This window comes from Kogia breviceps, chromosome 18 (genome assembly GCF_026419965.1).
Source record: "Kogia breviceps isolate mKogBre1 chromosome 18, mKogBre1 haplotype 1, whole genome shotgun sequence".
NCBI classification, from domain to species: Eukaryota; Metazoa; Chordata; class Mammalia; order Artiodactyla; family Physeteridae; genus Kogia; species Kogia breviceps.
The window spans coordinates 42088081-42107528 of NC_081327.1; positions in this window are offsets into that span (position 1 = coordinate 42088081).

Consider the following 19448-nt stretch of genomic DNA (forward strand, 5'->3'; position numbering starts at 1 on the left):
AGGAGGCAAGAACATACAATGGGGAAAAGACAGCCTCTTGAATAAGTGGTGCTGGGAAAGCTGGACAGCTACATGTAAAAGTATGAAATTAGAACACTTCCTAACACCATACTCAAAAAAACCCTCAAAATAGATTAAAGACATAAGGCCAGACACTGTAAAACTCTTAGAGGAAAACATAGGCAGAACACTCTATGACATAAGTCACAGCAAGATCCTTTTTGACCCACCTCCTAGAGTAATGGAAATAAAAACAAAGTATACAAATGGGACCTAATGAAACTTAAAAGCTTTTGCACAGCATACGAAACCATAAGCAAGGTGAAAAGTAAGAATGAGCGAAAATATTTGCAATGAAGCTACTGACAAAGGATTTATTTCCAAAGTATAGAAACAGCTCATGCAGCTCAATATCAAAAATACAAACAACCCAATTAAAAAATGAGCAGAACACCTAAATTGACATTTCTCCAAAGAAGATATATAGATTGCCAACAAACCCATGAAAGGATACTCAACATCACTAATCATTAGAGAAATGCAAATCAAAACTACAATATGGTATCACCTCACATCAGTCAGAATGGCCATAATCAAAAAAATCTACAAACAATAAATGCTGGAGAGGGTGTGGAGAAAAGGGAACCGGGAACCCTCTTGCCCTCTTGGTGAGAACGTAAATTGATACAGCCACTATTGAGAACAGTATGGAGGTTCTTTAAAAAACTAAAAATTGAACTACCATATGACCCAGCAATCCCACTACTGAGCATATACCCTGAGAAAACCTTAATTCAAAGAGAGACATGTAGCACAGTGTTCATTACAACACTATTTACAATAGCCTAGGACATGGAATCAACCTAAGTGTCCATCGACAGATGAATGGATAAAGAAGATGTGGCACATATATACAATGGAATATTACTCATCCATAAAAAGAAACAAAATTGAGTTATTTGTAGTGAGGTGGATGGACCTGGAGTCTGTTGTACAGAGTGAAGTAAGTCAGAAAGAGAAAAACAAATACCCTATGCTAACACGTATATATGGAATGTAAAAAAAAAAAAAAAAAAAAGTTCTGATGAACCTAGGGACAGGACAGGAATAAAGATGCACACGTAGAGAATGGATTTGAGGACACAAAGAGGGGGAAGGGTAAACTGGGACGAAGTGAGAGAGTAGCATTTACATGTATACTCTAACAAATGTAAAATAGCTAGTGGGAAGCAGCTGCATAGCACAGGGAGATCAGCTTGGTGCTTTGTGACCACCTAGAGGGTTGGGATAGGGAGGGTGGGAGGGAGACACAAGAGAGAGGGGATATCGGGATATATGTATACATGTAGCTGATTCAGTTTGTTGTACAGCAGAAACTAACACAACATTGTAAAGCAATTATACTTCAATAAAGCTGTTTAAAAAAAAGAATAAATAGAAAACGGAAATAATAGAAAACCATTAAAGAAATTTAATTCATAGAAAAAAAAATGCCCGCCAAGAAAACTCTATTTCCAGGAAAATCTACAAACATTCAAGGAATAGTCCAACATATTCTATTCCAGAGCATAGAAAAAACATTAGCATATCTTTGAGACCAAAACTTGACATAGATAATACAAGAAATAATCATAGACCAATATTATAATGAAAATACATGCAAAAATTCTGTACAAAATATTAGCAAATCAAAACCTGTGATGTACATAAAGGGCAAAGAATCATGACCAAGTGGTGTTTGTCCCAGGAATACTAGGTTGGCTTAACATTAGACTATTAATGTTATTTACTACATTAGTAGGTTAGAAGAGAAAAACGATCACCTCAATAGATGTATACAAACCATTTGAAATTCACTGTACAGTTAGGAAATACACTTTGCAAAGTGAGACTAGAAGGGAAATGCGTTAAATTGGTCAAGGGTTTCTAAAAAATAAAAATAAAAAATAAAGTAACTAGCATACTTACTGGTGAAACTTTGAAGCCTTGTATATGAGATTAGCAAAAGACAAGGATGTCCCTGTAACTACTTTTATTCAGTAGTTTATAGAAAGTTTTGATGAGGGACATGAAGAAGAATAAGTAAAAAGTATTAGAACTGGATGGAAGGAAAGAAAACTGTCACTATTTACAGATGATATGATTGCATAGAAAATACAAAGAAATCTGCAGATAATTTGTTAGAATTAATAAGTGAGTTTAGAAAAGTAGTTGAATATTAAAAATTACAAAAATTAATTGCATTTCTACATGAAAGTAACAAACATTCAGAAAATGAATAAACATGATGCTTATAATAGTACAAAATGTGAAACACTGAGGAATAAATATAACAAAAAAGATGCAAGAGCTTTATGGAAAAATTATAAAATTTTATTGACGGATATTAAAGAGGACCTGATCAAATGGAGAAAGAAGCCAGGCTTATGGATCAGAGGATTCAATATTGTAAACATGTCGATTCTCTGCTAATTGATTTAGATTCAATGCAAGTCTGTTTAGTATCCACACAAGATTTATTTTTCTTTTGTGAAATTTGATAAGGTAATGCATGGGACCAAGAATAGCCACAGTACTCTTAAAGACAAAGAACAAAGTTCAGGAAGTTGGCTTGCAAGATCAAGATGTATAAAGCTGTAGTATTTGAGATGTTTTGGTGGTGTTATAGGGACAGAGCTATAGGAGAGCATAAAGGAGCTCAGATAGAGATCCACACACATAATGATGTTTGATACATGACAGATAAGATAAACTTAGATTAAAGGAGGGAAGGATGGAGTCGATGGTCAGTGGTGAAGGGACATCTGGCTTTGTACATGGGAAAAAAAAAATCTACCCCTATCTCACATTATACACAGAAAGCACTATCAGATTTAGCACCTAATGAGTCTTTAAGTTACAGTTTTTTAAACAAGAAAGCTTTTAGAAACTAACATAGATTATTTTCATGACCTGATGTTGGGAGGGATTTTGTAAACATGATAGAAAAGCTTTAAGCATAAAGGAAAAGAGATGAGTTTGTATATTAAAAATGAGAATTTATCAAAAATTGACATTAAAATTGAGAATTCTTCAAAAGCTAGCATGAAGGGAGCAAAATAACAGTAAACAAAAAATTCTGTAAAGATGTAGAAGATATTTGTAACACAGAATCTAACATAGGACTAGTATGCAGAGAATACAGAGAGCCCTCTGTGGCTGGAGCTGAGACTTCATGAGCTCTGTTTCCTAGACTTCTCACCAGGGGGCTTCTGGCTAGTTTCTGCAAATGAAGGCCTGGTGGGAGGCTCAGGAGGATGAGATGAAGTATTTCCTTCCCGTTTTTTTTGTTCCTGTCACTATGGCTTCAGCCACAGCATACAGTTGACTCCAACTTCCAGCTTTTAGCACATCCAGCCATTTCTGCTCTTCAACTATGTGAGGGTGTCCCTGTACTGAGCCCTGTTCTTTAGAGAGCCCCACCCTGAGCTGCTTCTGACTGCATTCTTGCCTATGGAGCAAGGAGTCTGCAGGGACAAAGGGGTGTCACTACATGGAGTCTGTTGCCTGCCTGCTCCTGACATTCCCTGTGCAAAACAGAGTCTCTTCTTCCAAGGGTGGGCCATGCCTCCAGCGGGTACATTTTGGCTTAGGGGTGGCTATTTGTGCATAATTGTGTGCATATGCAGGTGAGTGGAACTTGTATGTGTGGGCTTGCGAGATCACATGTATGTCCTGAGGCCCCTTATAGAACAGGATGGTGCTGGATGAGAGGGGTTGGCTTATGGGCCAGGGCTCTGAGTCTAGAGTATGGCCAGGTGCTGCCACATTCTAGCCAGAAGTTTTGAAATGTTGAGAACTTTAAAACTATGCTTCTCAAACTGGTGAAAAGCCAGTTTTTCTTTCTTAATTTTAAACTTCAAATTTATCACAAATCAATACTTTTGTTAACTACAATAAATATAAATTGTAAGAAAAATCAAATTTAAAAAGTATAAAACCAGCATAACATTACTGTCAAATTGCTATAAAAATTTCTAAACACTCTCAGTTTCTATATTTACTTGGCATGGACCAATAACAAGTAATTTGCAAACTTGCATTGCGGGCCATACTTGGAGTACCATTCACCTAAATTCACTCCTGGCCTTCTAGGACATTACAAAGCTACATCTGTTAAAATGTGATGATAGCACATAATTTAACTGTTTAAATGTAGACATGTATGTGGGCCTGCATCTGTACTCTCAACCCCAATCCTGTAAGTAGGAGGGGTGAGCCTGCTTCCAGCATTGACCTTCCTTCACCCCATGGAGGTACCAGTGGGTATGCACCACGGCTCTCCGTGACAGATGTAATGCCAAATCCTCACTCACCTTTGGGGTGTTTGTGCACTAACTGGGTCCAGGTATGGACCGATCACCTCAGAGTTCCAGAGTCTCATCTCTTGTCTCCTCTTCCTTAGGGGCATGAGCTGCTTCCTGATGTTATTAATATCTTAGTTACCTCAGGATTTCTCCCTACCACCTTTTTTGTTCCTTCAGCCTTCCAACACCTGTGTGGCCATCCCCTGAATTAAATCCCCTTCATTTAAAATATCTTGTGTGGTTTTGGTTTTCCTGACTGGACCTTGACTTATACAACTTAGCAATCAACAACAAAAAGACAAGCTAATAGAAATCTGGGCAAAAGTCTGAAATAGGCACTTCATAATGAAGCAAAGACCAATAAATGTAGGGAGAAATGCTTAATCTCATTCATAATCAGAGGAATACAAAGCAAGAGCACAATGAGATTACATACATACTCACTGGGTTGGCAAATATGAACAACCTGACAAGTCTTGAGGTGGGGTCTGGGGTAAAGTGAGCTCTACATATTGGTGGGTCCAGACTGGCACAGCCATTTTGGCAGACAGGCACTCCTAGGGGAGTTGAGATTTGCATACTCAATAGTCCTGTAAGTCCTTTCTCAGGTGTCCACCCTTGAGAAGCTCCTGCATTATATGCACCAGGATTCATGTATATAAAGGTGCATCATAGCATTGCTTATAAGAGCCAAGCAAAAGAACAAAACTGGAAATAACCCAAATGTCCACCACCAACAGATGGGAGAATTGAGCTTTATATGTACAGTGGAAATGTGAAAAGAACTCTAGCTCTGTACCATCAATATGAATGGTCTCAGAAGCATAATGTTCATTCATTCATTTAACAAAATTTATTGAGTCCCTACTATGTGCCAGGCACTGTTCTACATATTGGGCAGACCTGATGGAGCTTACGTTCTAGTGGGGAGAACACATAGAACAAACAAAAAACATATTAAATAAATGCAATGTCAAAGTGATGAGTGTTAAGGAAAATAAAATGAAAGCATGCAAAAGGAATGAGGAATTTCTGGGAGTGGGGTAGAGTGCGTGTATGCTTGCAATTTTTTTTTTTTTTTTTTTTCGGTACGCGGGCCTCTCACTGCCGTGGCCTCACCCGCCACGGAGCACAGGCTCCGGACACGCAGGCCCAGCAGCCATGGCCCACAGGCCCAGCCGCTCCGCGGCATGCAAGATCCTGCTGGACTGGGGCATGAAGCTGTATCCCCTGCATCGGCAGGCGGACTCCCAACCACTGCGCCACCAGGGAAGCCCTGTGTTTGCAATTTAAATAGGGAGGTCAGATGGACTTCCCTGAGAATGTGATATTAGCGAAGACTTGAAGGTGGTAAGGTATGGGCCACAGGGGGTGCGGTTGGAGGAACCCCTCTGGCTGAGGGAACAGCCAATGCATAGGCACAGGTAGGGGCATTCCTGGAGAGGAGGTGGAGGGGAGTGAAAGTAGATCAGAGGGTAACTGTGTACTCAGATTGTGGAGAGCCTCTCTGGCATTATTGCTTTTACTGAGTTGAGCGACCACTGTAAGGCTCTGAGCATAGTCAGTGCCCCACCTTGACTTATATTTTAATAAGATTGCTTTGGCCGCCACATTGGAAATAGACTTGGAGAATAGACCATATTGAGCAAAAGAAGCTCATCACTGAAAGAATGCATATGGAGTGTCTTTATTTATTAAAGACCCAAAGTAGCCACGCTGAGCTATATCCTGTTTGGGTATACATGTTCAGGTAGTAAAACTATAAAGTGAAGAGCAAAACAAGAGTTAGGGTACAGGTTACCTCTGGGAGAGAGCTGATGATGTGATGGGGGAGGGGCTCTAAGTGACCATGTTCTCTTTCTTTATCTGGGTGGGATTTTTAGTGGCAGTCACTGTACTAACACTAACTTCTAAGCATTTGTTTTAGACATGTATTCCATACACACAAGTAACAATAAAAAGCAAAAACAGAAAAAGAATCTTTCTCTTAGTTATAAGCTAAACTATTTTACCCTTCAATGATACAATGGGTTGGTGTTTTTGTAGATTAAGACAACAATTTAAGTTGTGCTTGAATACTTTCTGGGAAGCAAAAAGAATGTCAGTGCATTATTTGGGTGTGAGTTGTCCCTGACATGTAGATATCAACTTTTGGCTATTAAAATAACACAATAAAATGGAGAATTGGATGTCAGCCAATATGTTTATAGGCTAGACACCTCCAATTTAGATAAACATGCTCATCAGTCAGGAGTATTTTTTGAGCTGCTACATGTGCAAGGACATTTGGGAGTACAAAGGAATATTTAATCTAGTTAGCAAGATGAGATCAATATAACAATTAATTACCCAAGACATTGTATTATTACTTGCTAAATAATGTGGTACCACATAAAAAGTGCTGACAGTATCATCTGAGAATCCCAAACATAGAGCACATATACAGTCCATGTCTTTATTTTAGAATGAAAAACCTGAGTACAGAATTTTATTGTCAGTTTTTATTAGCACATTAACAAAAGAATATGCAAAATAATTTGCTATTGTGTGTCTATATGAATACCAGTTATCTTTGATGTTTAATCATTTCACACACACTTCAGCCAATACTCACTTTTCTTTTCATGATTTTTCATCTGCCTAGAATATTCCCGTCTTCCTCTTTACTTATTAGATAGGTGCAAATCATCCTAGGAAAATGGACCATTCTTGCTGCATTTGTGTTTCATGTATTCTTTAGTGTGAATGAGGTTATTAAATATTTTAGCTTAAAACACCCTCTGCTGGGCTGTATACAGTATAAGTAATCAAGAGATAATAAATACTATAACTTCAGGAATTTTAAATTTCTTGTTATTTCAGTAAGATCTTGAAAACAAAATAAATTGGTAATTGGGAATTACCTTAACTGAGCAAATTAAAAGAAGTATTTAAAGTCACTTCTGGGGAAGATTTTATGTTTAGTAGTGTTTTTATGTTTGCTATGTTTGAAGATACTGATGAAATATATTAACATAGCTTACTATCTTTATTACGAATTATTATGTTATATATTATGAAGTTAATATATCTGTTGATTCACACACACATATCATCAAGTGTTGATAGTTTTTCTTTCCAGAGCTCCAAAGGAAGATTATTTTGAAGTTTTGTAGCCAAATGGACTCTCACTTTAGGTGTCCACAGCTGATAACCAATTTTGTTCTTGGATCTTACGTTGAGTGCTTGACATAAATACATGTTGAGAAACAAAACAGTTGTCTTTGTGCTGTGCCTTTATGTATGGCTGCAATCTAAAATATATGTTATATTTCAAGTAAACTGTTGAAAAGTCTGACTTTACTATAATGGTGATTCAATTCTTTTTTATATATGAATTTGCCTTAAAGTATTTTATCCTTGGAAACATTTGCATATACTCTCAGGGGTTTAGTAGTCCCATTTGCTTTTCTTTGCTAAATTCTATCCTTTACCCTTTCCTAAATCTGGTCACTCATCCTCCCAAGCTGTGTTAATATTGAGAATTATGCAGGAGGAAAGGTGGAAATGAGCGAAGTATGGCCTCAGAGGTATGTGTTTATCTTTTGCTTTATTTGACATTGTTTTGGCCTTAAGCAAAAAGAGGACATTTGCTTTTGTGATTTACTTGCTTATATAAAGGAAAAAGAACCACCTGCCTTTTTTTTTTTTTAAAAGAAAGACATCTTTAATAATTCTGTTTTAGGATTTCTTCAAGGTATGACATATACCCTAGATTAAAGGCATTCGTATAGTCAGCAGGAATCTAGCCTCAGTTCATATTAATGCCTGTAAGAGTTGATTCTGTGCCAACACTGTTTCTAGGGATGAAGTTAACAGCAAGGTGCAACAGCTCACAGATGTCAGAATAATAACTCACTATCTGAATGTCAAGGGTTGGTTGGAACCATATATGCTTGGGGATTTTAAATGTCCCGAAGGGTTTGTAGAAACTTGGGGCAGTCTAAATTTGACTTTATTCCCCCATCCCCAGGTTGTTTTCATTGGGAAATTTGAGCTACAAGTTCTATTCTGTGTTTAAGTGGATATTCCTTGCAGTATAGCGAATCGGAAGTAGGTATGTGGGAATACAGTTGAAGAAGACTGCAGCCTGCCCTGAGATAAAGATGTTTAGATAGACTGAAATAGAGTGAGAATGGAGGGTTCTTTGGCACACTTCCAAAGGCTCCCCTTCTAGTTTTAAACTCTTTGAGGTATTTGAAAGGAAAGCAGTATTAAAATTTACATATTAAATAAGCACTTCCCATTCTGTAATGATTCCTGAATTTTTGATTTATATTAATTAGGCCTGGTTAATATTTTTTCCCATCCATAGACTGAGAGTTCCTTAATGATCTCCTGGAGGTCAAGGATAGTGTCAGTCTTACTGTGTGTCCTTAGGGTGCTCAGTAATATTTGCAGAATGGAAGACCAAATGAGAGTGCCCATTTGGCTTAAGATAACGCTTGCTTTTCCATTTCAATGTAACTACTACCGAAATAATTATCCCCTTCTTCCTCCATTGTTTCCAAAAAAGCATCCATTTAGTGATTGTGTTAGATTTTCACAAATAATATCCATCCTGTTGGCCACATTGTATTATTAGTCTCAACTGGGAAGAGTTTCACGTTTGAAGAGGTGGGATTCTATGCAAGACATTTGCCTGTTTCTTCTTAAACCCATTCCCTGCCCTTCCCTTGCTCTTCTCTTTATTATTAGGCCAGCACCTGCAGTCTGTTTCTTAGGTTCCCTTGCTAAGTGGTTTCCAGTTAGGTTTGGCCAACAGCAAGAGAAGGATGGGCAGGAAGAAGGCAGAAGCCAGGGCATGTCTTCCGGGCACTTCTTGCCGTCTCCTTCTGCTTCAGGTTGAGTGCCTGACAGTGGCTGCGCCTCTCCTCTGGTTCCAGCTCCCACCTCATAGTCCCTTCTGCAGCGGCCTCACTTTCTTCTGGGGGCTCTGGTAAAGCACCTCAGCCCTTTGTCCCTCTTGCTCAGAGGTTGACAGTGGCTCCTTTCTCTCTTTACTTCCCTTGTTTCCTCTCTTCCTTCTTTCCTTTTTTTTTTTATTCTTCTGATGGAAATATAATTCAGATACCATAGAATTCACCTTTTCAAAGTATACAATTCTTTGGTGTTTATTATTATTTACTTATTTGTTATTTATTATTCACAGACTTGTACAAATATCACCAATATCTAATTGTAGAACATTTCTAAAACATGTTCATTGTCCCAGAAAGAACCCTTGTACCCATTAGCAGTCACTTCAGTTCTCTTCTCCTCACAGCCCCTGGCAAACACGAATTTACTTTTTTTCTCTGTGGGTTTGCCTCTTCTGCCTATTTCATGTACATGAAATCATACAACACATGGCCTTTTGTGACTGGCTTCTTTCAATTAGCATAATGTCTTCAAGGTTCATCCACGTTGCAGTATATATCAGTACTTCAATTCTGTGGCTGAATGATATTCCTATTGTATGGTTATACCACATTTCACTTACCTATCCATTCATCAGCTGATGAACATTTGCTTGTTTGCATTTTTTGGGCTATTATGAATAACGCTGCTATGAAGTTTCATTTGTAAGTTTTTGTGTGAATTTATGTTTTCAATTCTCAGAATGAAATTCTCAGTTCTCTTAAGCAAAAAGAGATAGACCTAGGAGTAGAATGACTGGATCATAAGGTAACTATACATTGAACATCTTGAGGAACTAGATAGTAACTTCTTTCTGTTGCACATCTCTGCATTATTGTCCTCTTTGGCCATTTGGCTTTTCCAGCCCCTTTATGACTAGTTTCCTGTATAAAATATTCTCTATTAAAATAGAGAACTCTGGCATAAACTCTGTTTCCAGGACTGAACCCTGACTGAATGGTTTCATGGAAGTCAAGGCTATTTCCTCTCCCAAGTTTCTTCTCTTTTGCATAACTGAGAAACCACAGTTATGCCAATAAGAAGAAGCCACAAAGTTGTCAGCATTGTCAGGGAACAGGGTGTCTGGTTAGTTAGATTTTGCAACTTTATCTAGTAATTTGCTGCCATCTCTAACCTGGTGACTGTTCTTTTGAACCTACCTTGTTTCCCCAACAGTCACGAACTTTGAGTATAAGTAGTTCATTTGGAGAGAGATTCCAGGGCCCTCCAAGAAAGAGAGTAGGGAAGTGAGAGGGGAGGGAAGAAGCCCATAAAAGATGCCTTGATGACTGTTGAGGGCAGCTGGGGCTCAGTCCTTCTGAGGACCTTGGGGAAACTATACAGTGCATGTCTCAGAATTGTCTCACCTGAGGGGTATGGAAACTGAGGTATCTCTCCACTGTTTTTTATTTGTCATTGCTTGATGGCTGCTCCCCAGGGAATTAATTCCCTGAGCACTTCAGGCGTAGTCCTGTGGCCAGAGAAAGCCTGAAGGTAGGGTCCCGGGTGCTTGCAGGAAGAGCTGGTGTAGTGTGTTTAGACATATGCTCATGAATGTTGGCAGGGGTTGGGGGATCTGTAAACTCCTCTAGGGTAGAGACCTTGCATTTGTATCTTTAAATTTTACTCGTGAATAATAAGAATTAGTTGATATTATGCATGTGTGAAGGCAACTGCCCAGGGAAGGAAACTTCCTGAATTATATATTGGAACTGTCATCTTATGTTTATACATTGGAACTCTTCTTTCAGGTATTGGTTGATCTAGAAAGTATGTTTTTAGAAAGAACCACAGATTCTCGATTTGCAACCAGACCGTCAGTTACACTGTCAACACACCTTGAAAGAAGCCTCATAGAAATACCAAGTTAAAATTTCCTTGATGCTTTTAGCTGTAGAGAATAAAATCCATAAGGGAAAATAAAATCTTCCATCCAAGGTTTTCATAGACAGAAAGCAGAAGTCGGTGAGTCATGGACTTCGTGACTTCAGAAGTCCATGAGAAATGACAGTATTAAAAAAAGATTGATTAAAAATCAGGAAGCTTTGAGGAGTTTTTTAAAACAATGGACCAATAGACAGAACCTGTTTAGATCAAGTTTAAAAAGGCAGTGATAAAAATGTAAATTTGTAATTGCCTCTGGATCTCTTAACCAGCTGAATAAATTTAGATGTAATCAGTTCTCCTCCCTCAGATTAAAGCTGTGTTTTCATTAGGTTGAAAGCAAAGTGATAGGAAAGTGGAGAGTTTTTAACATTATTGAGAAATTACATGTAAATGGGTTAAAGCCACTGGCATTTGGGAAGCTGCTTTCCTATTCTTGAATCTAGCCTAGGGCAGGGCTGTGCCACATCTAAACCATTTTAAAGAGTTTGCAGTCTCCCCTGGTCATCCAAAGGGGTCATAGAGATCACTGTTAAATAAGTTAATTACAGAAACTTCACTATCCATGCCTTGATCCCTGCAGCCTGGAGCAGGAAATGCCGTTTAATCATCTCTGGCATGGTTTGTCTCCCTATTGGGGAAGCCACAGCAATTTATACTTTGCATGTAGCGTCCTCCACTTTCTGTTTCATGCCTTTAACTCCTTTCTCCATAATCCCTCTTGTTTTCTTAAGGGCAATGTAAGCTTCAGCAAACCCTATCACCTGTTGGAATCTAAGATTACCCAGCTGTAGAGTGCAGATAATAATAGTAGCTACTTCAGAGTTGTAAGAGTTAACTGAGAAAACACATATTGATAGCTTCACGCACTGGCTTCACGTAGTAGTACTGAGTAATTGGTAGCAGTTATGATTACACCTAGGCCCCACTCATGTGCCTATTTTCTTCTTGAGTGACCCTCCATTATCTGCTGCTTCAACCTTCCACCCATCCTCTTTTACATCCTTGGGATCTTTTTCCAGAAATATATTTCTCTTTCTCTCTTGCTTTTAGTCCTCCCCCCTTCCCCTACCCTGTTTTTCTGGTTCTTTCCTTTATGCTCTGACCCTAAATTCAAAATAAAACTAACAAACAACCCCGTTCCCACCAAGTCGGCTCCAACTTAAGTTACTGTTCTCTTTTTTCCCATTTTTTCGGCTAAATTTCTTGGAACAGTTGTCTGTACCTGCCACATTCACTTTGCTTCCTAGTTACTCTGCACCCCCTGTGCCCTGGCTTTGACATTTTCTCCCAAACGTGACTCTTCTCAAGGTCATGAATAAGCCCCTGCTGGCGACATCCTGAGGGTTCTTTGAATTCTTTATCCTCCTTCACTTCTTAGCCATATTTCACACTGTGCTCACACCCTCCTTAAAAATGTCTGTGCTTTCAGCCTCTGTGGCCTTGCTCTCCAGGTTCCCTTCCTTTCTGACCACTCCCCTTCATTTGTCCGGGTCCTCCCCAATTTCTTAAAGTCTGGTGTTTGCAAGTTTTCTGTCCCTGGGACTCTTCTTGCTCTTCCTGAGATTGCTGTCTGAGTGCATCCATGTCCAAGGCTTTGGTTGTCATTGTCTCAGGCTAAGGGCTTGTTCTGAGCTCCATCTACTTACTAGTCATTTCTAACAGGCTGGGAACTGCCTCCCAAAGTGAACCAATTACCTTCTGACACACACCTCTTCCTTTCTTCCTTCTTATGCTTAATGGTATTAGCACCCACCCAACTGCTCGAACTGGAAACCTACCTCATTTGGACTCTTCAGCCACTCACACCAGGGTCTATTTCACCATTTTACTTTCTGGCTTTCAGATCCACTGCTGCCTCTTTGCTCTCCCTGCCACTTCTCTCGTTTAAGACTTTGTGGCCTCCCAGATGGATTGTTATGATAGCAATTTAGGTCATCTCTAGACCTGAAGACTCCCATTCCCCTTCACATTTCTTTTTTTTTTTAAATACGTTTCAGTATGATTTTTAAAATTAATTATTTATTTATTTTTGGCTGTGTTGGGTCTTCGTTGCTGCATGCAGGCTTTCTCTAGTTGTGGCGAGCGGGGGCTACTCTTTGTTGCAGTGCGTGGGCTTCTCATTGCAGTGGCTTCTCTTGTTGCAGAGCACAGGCTCTAGGCATGCAGGCTTCAGTAGTTGTGGCACATGGGCTCAGTAGTTGTGGCTCACGGGCTCTAGAGCACAGGCTCAGTAGTTGTGGTGCATGGGCCTAGTTGCTCCACGGCATGTGGGATCCTTCCGGACCAGGGATCGAACCTGTGTCCCCTGCATTGGCAGACAGATTGTTATCCACTGCATCACCAGGGAAGCCCTGCCTTCACATTTCGTAAAGGTGGATTGTATCAGGCCACTTCCCTACTTAAAAACCTTTGGTAGGTCTTCATTGAATACAGCAGTGTTTCCCTCTTTGTGCCTTGCTTGGTAGTTGAAGAGAATTAAGCATTACTGGAATGCACCTGGCTGGGAGGCAGAGTTGCCCAGAGCTGAGTTAGGAGTGGAGGCATGGAGGATAAGAAGAGATCGGGAAGAGAGGAGGAGAGCCTTTTATCAGGTTCATTGGTGATGGTCCCAACTTAGACACATTTTACTTCTTCCATGCTCGGGCCCCCACACTTCTCCTCTGCTCCCCCTACCAACTTCCACTGGCCACTCATTCTGTGATGGGTTTCCCTGAAGCCCAGTTACATGGATTTCCCAGGCAGAAACACCGTGGCCTTGTGCCTCAGGCTGGTGCTGGAATCTAAGGACCAGGTGTCCTAGGAAAGGTGAGAAAGGGCTGTAGCCCCAATTCCAGTTCATGTCCCCATGAGGTCACAGGGTACCGGTGCTGGAAGCTGACCTGCCTGGGTTGGAGCCATGACTCTTCTTCCCCAATGGACAGTGTAAGTTTCAGCAAATCTCATTGCTTCTCTGAACTTCAGTCTCCTCAGCTATAGAGTGCTATAATATACTGTAATATACTATAATAATAGTAGCTACTTTGAAGAAGTTGTGATAGTTAAATGAGGAAAAGCATATTGATAGCTTCATGCAGTGGCTGTACATAGCAGTGGTGAATAAATGGTAGCCGTTATGATTACACCCAGGGCCCTTTTAGGCCCATCCATCTGCTCAACAATACTGAAAGTCTTGTCTGAAAGACCTGGTAAAGAAACCTCCTAAAGAACCCACGTGAAGAACTTGTCAACAATATTTGGGACATGATGAGAAGATACTCGAAAGAGTTGCTAGAAGATCCTTGTAAGAATTTTCTCAAATTGTGAGGCAGGGGTGAATGTTATGGAGAATCTTTTTTCCATTTTCCGTTATTGTCGAATAACATAAAACATTTTGAAGTAGAACAGGTTCTAGTGCTTTGGTCAAATGGCTTCTGGTGACAAGAGATTGTTGAGCAGAAGTGATGATTATCATTTTGGTTAGGAACGGATTCTCAGTTCTCAATTATATCAGTCAAGAGGGTTAAATTTCTTTGGCTCTCTTCAGTTATGTGTACAATAAATCAGGATTTTCGGCCTGTGAGGGGAGAATTGTCCTACTGATGTGGAACCTCATCTTTTTAAACCCAGTGAAGATGAGCCAAATTTCTTTTATTAGAAGTAGTCACCAACAGTTCCTTTCTCACCACTGAGGAACCTATTTACAGGTAGACATTTTTCACATCAATCAGATTTATTATTTGTAAATTTGATTGTTGAGATACTTGCATTAAAATTTAGTAAATATTTTATAGATACCTTATAGTTTATGGCAAGAAAGATTTTCATTTATAATAATGATAGGATGCTTCCTTTTAAAATAAATTATACAAGGAAAAAAAGAGAACTGACCTAATAACATTTTTAAATACAATGAAGTAAAATAGAAGAGTGGGTGGCTTACAGATCGTACAAAAACATAAGCCTTACAGCATCCATGCTCCTCAGCATGGCCTCGGTACTGGGTTCAACAGTGTTTCCCCAAATAACTTTCATGTCCATCTGGAACATCGGGATGTCACCTTATTTGGAAATAGTCTTTGCAGATGTAATTAGTTAGGGTGTGATCATATTGAATTAGGGAGACCCTAAATCCAATGACTGGTATCCTTATAACAAGGCCATTTGTAGACACATGGGAGGAAGGGTCCATGACAATAGAGGCAGAAATTAGAGTGATGCAGCTACAAGCCAAGGAACCCCAAGTATTGCAGCAACCACCAGAAGCTAGGAGAGAGGCATAAAACAGATTTTCCCTCAGAGCCTTCTGAAGAAATCAACCCTGTTGACAACTTGATTTTTGACTTCTGTCCTCTAGAATTGTGAGAATAGAGTTCTGTTATTTTGAGGCACCTGTTTGTGGTAACTTGTTAGAGCAACTTATATGAAACTAATACATCCTCCCTTCCCACATCTGCTTATTATACTCATTCTTCATATTTCCTGAAGATGCATGGTAATTCTCAGGCTTCTGTTCTGGGACTTTCCCTCTGTCTGGAATGTGCCTTATCCTATCCTTTTCCTGCTTCTCTCACATCATCTGTTTGTAGGCCCTGCTCAAATTTACTGCCTCAGAATCCTTTCCTCCTTGCCCTTCCACTTCATCTGTGCACAGTCCACCCTTTGTATTCCGTTGTTGTATTTTCTCTTCCCAAGATGTTGTACATAGTTTGTTCTATGTCTGCATCTCTATTAACTCATATACTTCTTGGGAGCTGGGGCTGTTTTATCTTTATATTTCTGCTACTTGGGATGTGATGGGCACTTAATTGCTATCATTAAATATTCAATTAATGAGAGTTTCTTCTTTTTTTTGATGTTGTTTGTTTCTATCTCTTAAAACCCAAGCCCACTTATTTCATTCTTTTCGGAAGATGTGTATAAAAATGAATGCTACCTTGGATATAAAAACAGGCAATTTTGAGATCAAAAGTTAAGTCTTCTTGGCCTTGCTGTTAGTAACTGCTACTTAAAATTCATTTAATTTAGAACTTAATTTTATTTTATGAAGTTAAATGGTGGAGTAAAAGGAATAAACCAATAAATAACTGTCTTGAAATTCTGGAGATGACTTCATCGAAGGCTCTTTAGAGTAAGGTCACTGACAGCAAATCAGAGAAATACTGAGGTGAGTTCACCGTATTAAAGACCTGAAAAGCTTTTATGCCCAGAATTATTGTTCATGCCTTTTCCTGCCACAAGATGTGGGAAATGGGTTACGTGGAAAATTTGTGGGAAGAGGTAGAAAACTTTTTTTTTCAATCCATAATCAGTTGAGGGTGATAATAAGACAGCTGTATTTAAAGACTGAGAAAGGGTTTTACTCTAAGGAAAGGAATAGAATTACAAAGGGGAAGACCAAGCATTTCAAGGACTCCGTCTATTTTATTATCTTGTGTTTTTAGAACTATCTTCTGGCATCACAGCATTGACCACTAGTTATGGTAATCAATTTATTATTCACGAAAGGGAGGGGGAAAACCCTGACTCCAACAGGTTCTTAAACCATAAATAAAATCCCAGTGAAGCGATGCTTTTTTTTTTTTTTTTTTTTTTTTCAGTATGCGGGCCTGTCACTGTTGTGGCCTCTCCCGTTTTGGAGCACAGGCGCCAGACGCGCAGGCTCAGCGGCCACGGTTCACAGGCCCAGCCGCTGCGCGGCATGTGGGATCCTCCCGGACCGGGGCTCGTGTCGCCTGCATAGGCAGTCGGACTCTCAACCACTGCGCCACCAGGGAAGCCCGAGGTGATGCATTTGAAAAGACTGATTGTGGTTGTGTTCTTAAGTATCAGTTCTATGTAGGGAAAGAAAAAATTACCAAAGTGGCTTTGGTAGTAAATTTAGGTTTCCTGAAAGTGATATATAGTTGCAAGATGGCTTTCTATGGGCCCTGTCAGAAAAAGTTTTTTTTTTTACAAAGCATTCTTTTAGCTGTAGATAAGAAAGGATCCACCCCTCTGCCAGAGGTATTCTGGCTGTTTTCACTGGCTCGGTTCTTATTTGCAGTGCCTACCCACTGAGTCTAGGCTTGTCCAGCAAAGAGAATGTTTTAGGAATTGCAGTTCTCCCTTTTACTTTTGAGGATGATGCTCATTTCCAGTGGTGTCCAAAACTCCTAGTGCACACACCCCAATAAAAATTTGTTAAGGGAAGAACGACAGTTTGACGAGCTGCTTCTGACAGTCTGAGGCCCCAGAGAAACACAGTTGATGGTTAGTGCGTTTAGACTCTTTTATTTATCCATTGCCCAAAACTTAAAAAAAAATTTTTTTTATATGATTCTGTGGGTTGAGTGAGTGGGCTTAGCTGGGTGGTTTTTCTTCCTCAGATGATGTCAACTAGGGTTAGTCTGTTCTTTGCGTTCAGTTGGCATCTTGGCTGGGCTAGAAGTTCCAAGGAAACTTCGCTCGAATGCCTTATGCTTTGCTGCTTCTCCACATGTCCTTTTTCATGTGGCTGGCCAGGGTCTTCTTACAGCATGGTGGTCTCAGGTTAGTCAGACTCCTTATCAGCAGGCCCCCAGAGCTTAGAGTCTAGGACTGGATCTAGCACAGTGTCCCTTCTACCCAAGTTATAAGACCAACCGAAATTCAGAAGGGAAGTAGACTCCACTTCTCAATGGGAAGGGTGACTTGCTTTTATAGGAAGGGAAAGAAGTGATAGCAGCCCTTTTTGAAGACTAACACAGCCTCATTACTTACTTAAATGAGCACTATTTAATTTTGTAATTTAGTTTTTCTCATAAAAATTCAGCTCCCTTTATGTCAGCAATCTTACATTGATTTACCAATTCCAGTCAGCATTTTCTGGTCCTTTAGGAAAAATGGTTCTAATTATTTTGTTTTTAAAATTATTATTATTAATTTTATTAATTAATTAATTTTGACTGCGTTGGGTCTTCGTTTCTGTGCAAAGACTTTCTCTAGTTGTGGCAAGCGGGGGCCACTCTTCATCGCAGTGTGCAGGCTTCTCACTATTGTAGCCTCTCGTTGCGGAGCACAGGCTCCAGATGCGCAGGCTCAGTAGTTGTGGCTCACAGGCTTAGTTGGTCCGCGGCATGTGGGATCTTCCCAGACCAGGGCTTGAACCCATGTCCCCTGCGTTAGCAAGCAGATTCTCAACCACTGCGCCACCAGGGAAGCCCAATTTTTTAATTATTAAAAAAATTTTTTTATTGGAGTATAGTTGATAGTTCTCTTAGTTTCAGGTGTACAGCAAAGTGAATCAGTTATACATATACATATATATCAACTATTTTTTAGATTCTTTTCTCATATAGGTCATTGTGAAGTACTGTGTAGAGTTCCCTGTGCTATACAGTAAGTCCGTATTAGTTATCTATTTTATGTATAGTAGCGTGTATATGTCAATTCCAGTATTCCAATTTATCCCTCTCCCTTCCCCCCAGGTAACCATAGATTGTTGTGTACATCTGTGACTCTATTTCTATTTTGTAGATAAGTTCATTTGTACCATTTTTTTTGATTCCACACATAAGCAATATCATATGGTATTTGTCTTTCTCTGTCTGACTTACTTCACTCAGTATGACTATCTCTAGGTCCATCCATGTTGCTGCAAATGGAATTATTTTGTTCTTTTTTATGGCTGAGTAATATTCCATTGTATATATGTACCACATCTTCTTTATCCATTCCTCTGTTGATGGACATTTACATTGCTTCCATGTCATGGCTATTGTAAATAGTGCTGCTATGAATCTTGGGGTGCATGTATCTTTTTTTTTTTTTTTATGGTACTCGGACCTCTCACTGTTGTGGGTTCTCCTGTTGTGGAGCGCAGGCTCAGTGGCCATGGCTCACGGGCCTAGCCGCTCCGTGGCATGTGGGATCTTCCTGGACTGGGGCACAAACCCATGTCCCCTGCATTGGCAGGTGAACTCCCAACCACTGCGCCACCAGGGAAGCCCGCATGTATCTTTTTGAAATATGATTTTCTCCAGGTATATGCCCAGGAGTGGGGTTGCTGGTAGCTCTATTTTTAGTTTTTTAAGGAAACTCCATACTGTTCTCCATAGTGGCTGTACCATTTTACAAAATGGTACAAAATGATCTTCTCATTTTTTTATTGGGTTTTTTTTTTTTTTTGATATTGACCCACATGAGCTGTTTGTATATTTTGGAGGTTAATCCCTTGCTGGTCTCATTGTTTGCAAATATTTTCTCCCATTCTGTGGGTTGTCTTTTTGTTTTGTTTATGGTTTCCTTTGCTATGCAAAAGGTTTTAAGTTTAATTAGGTC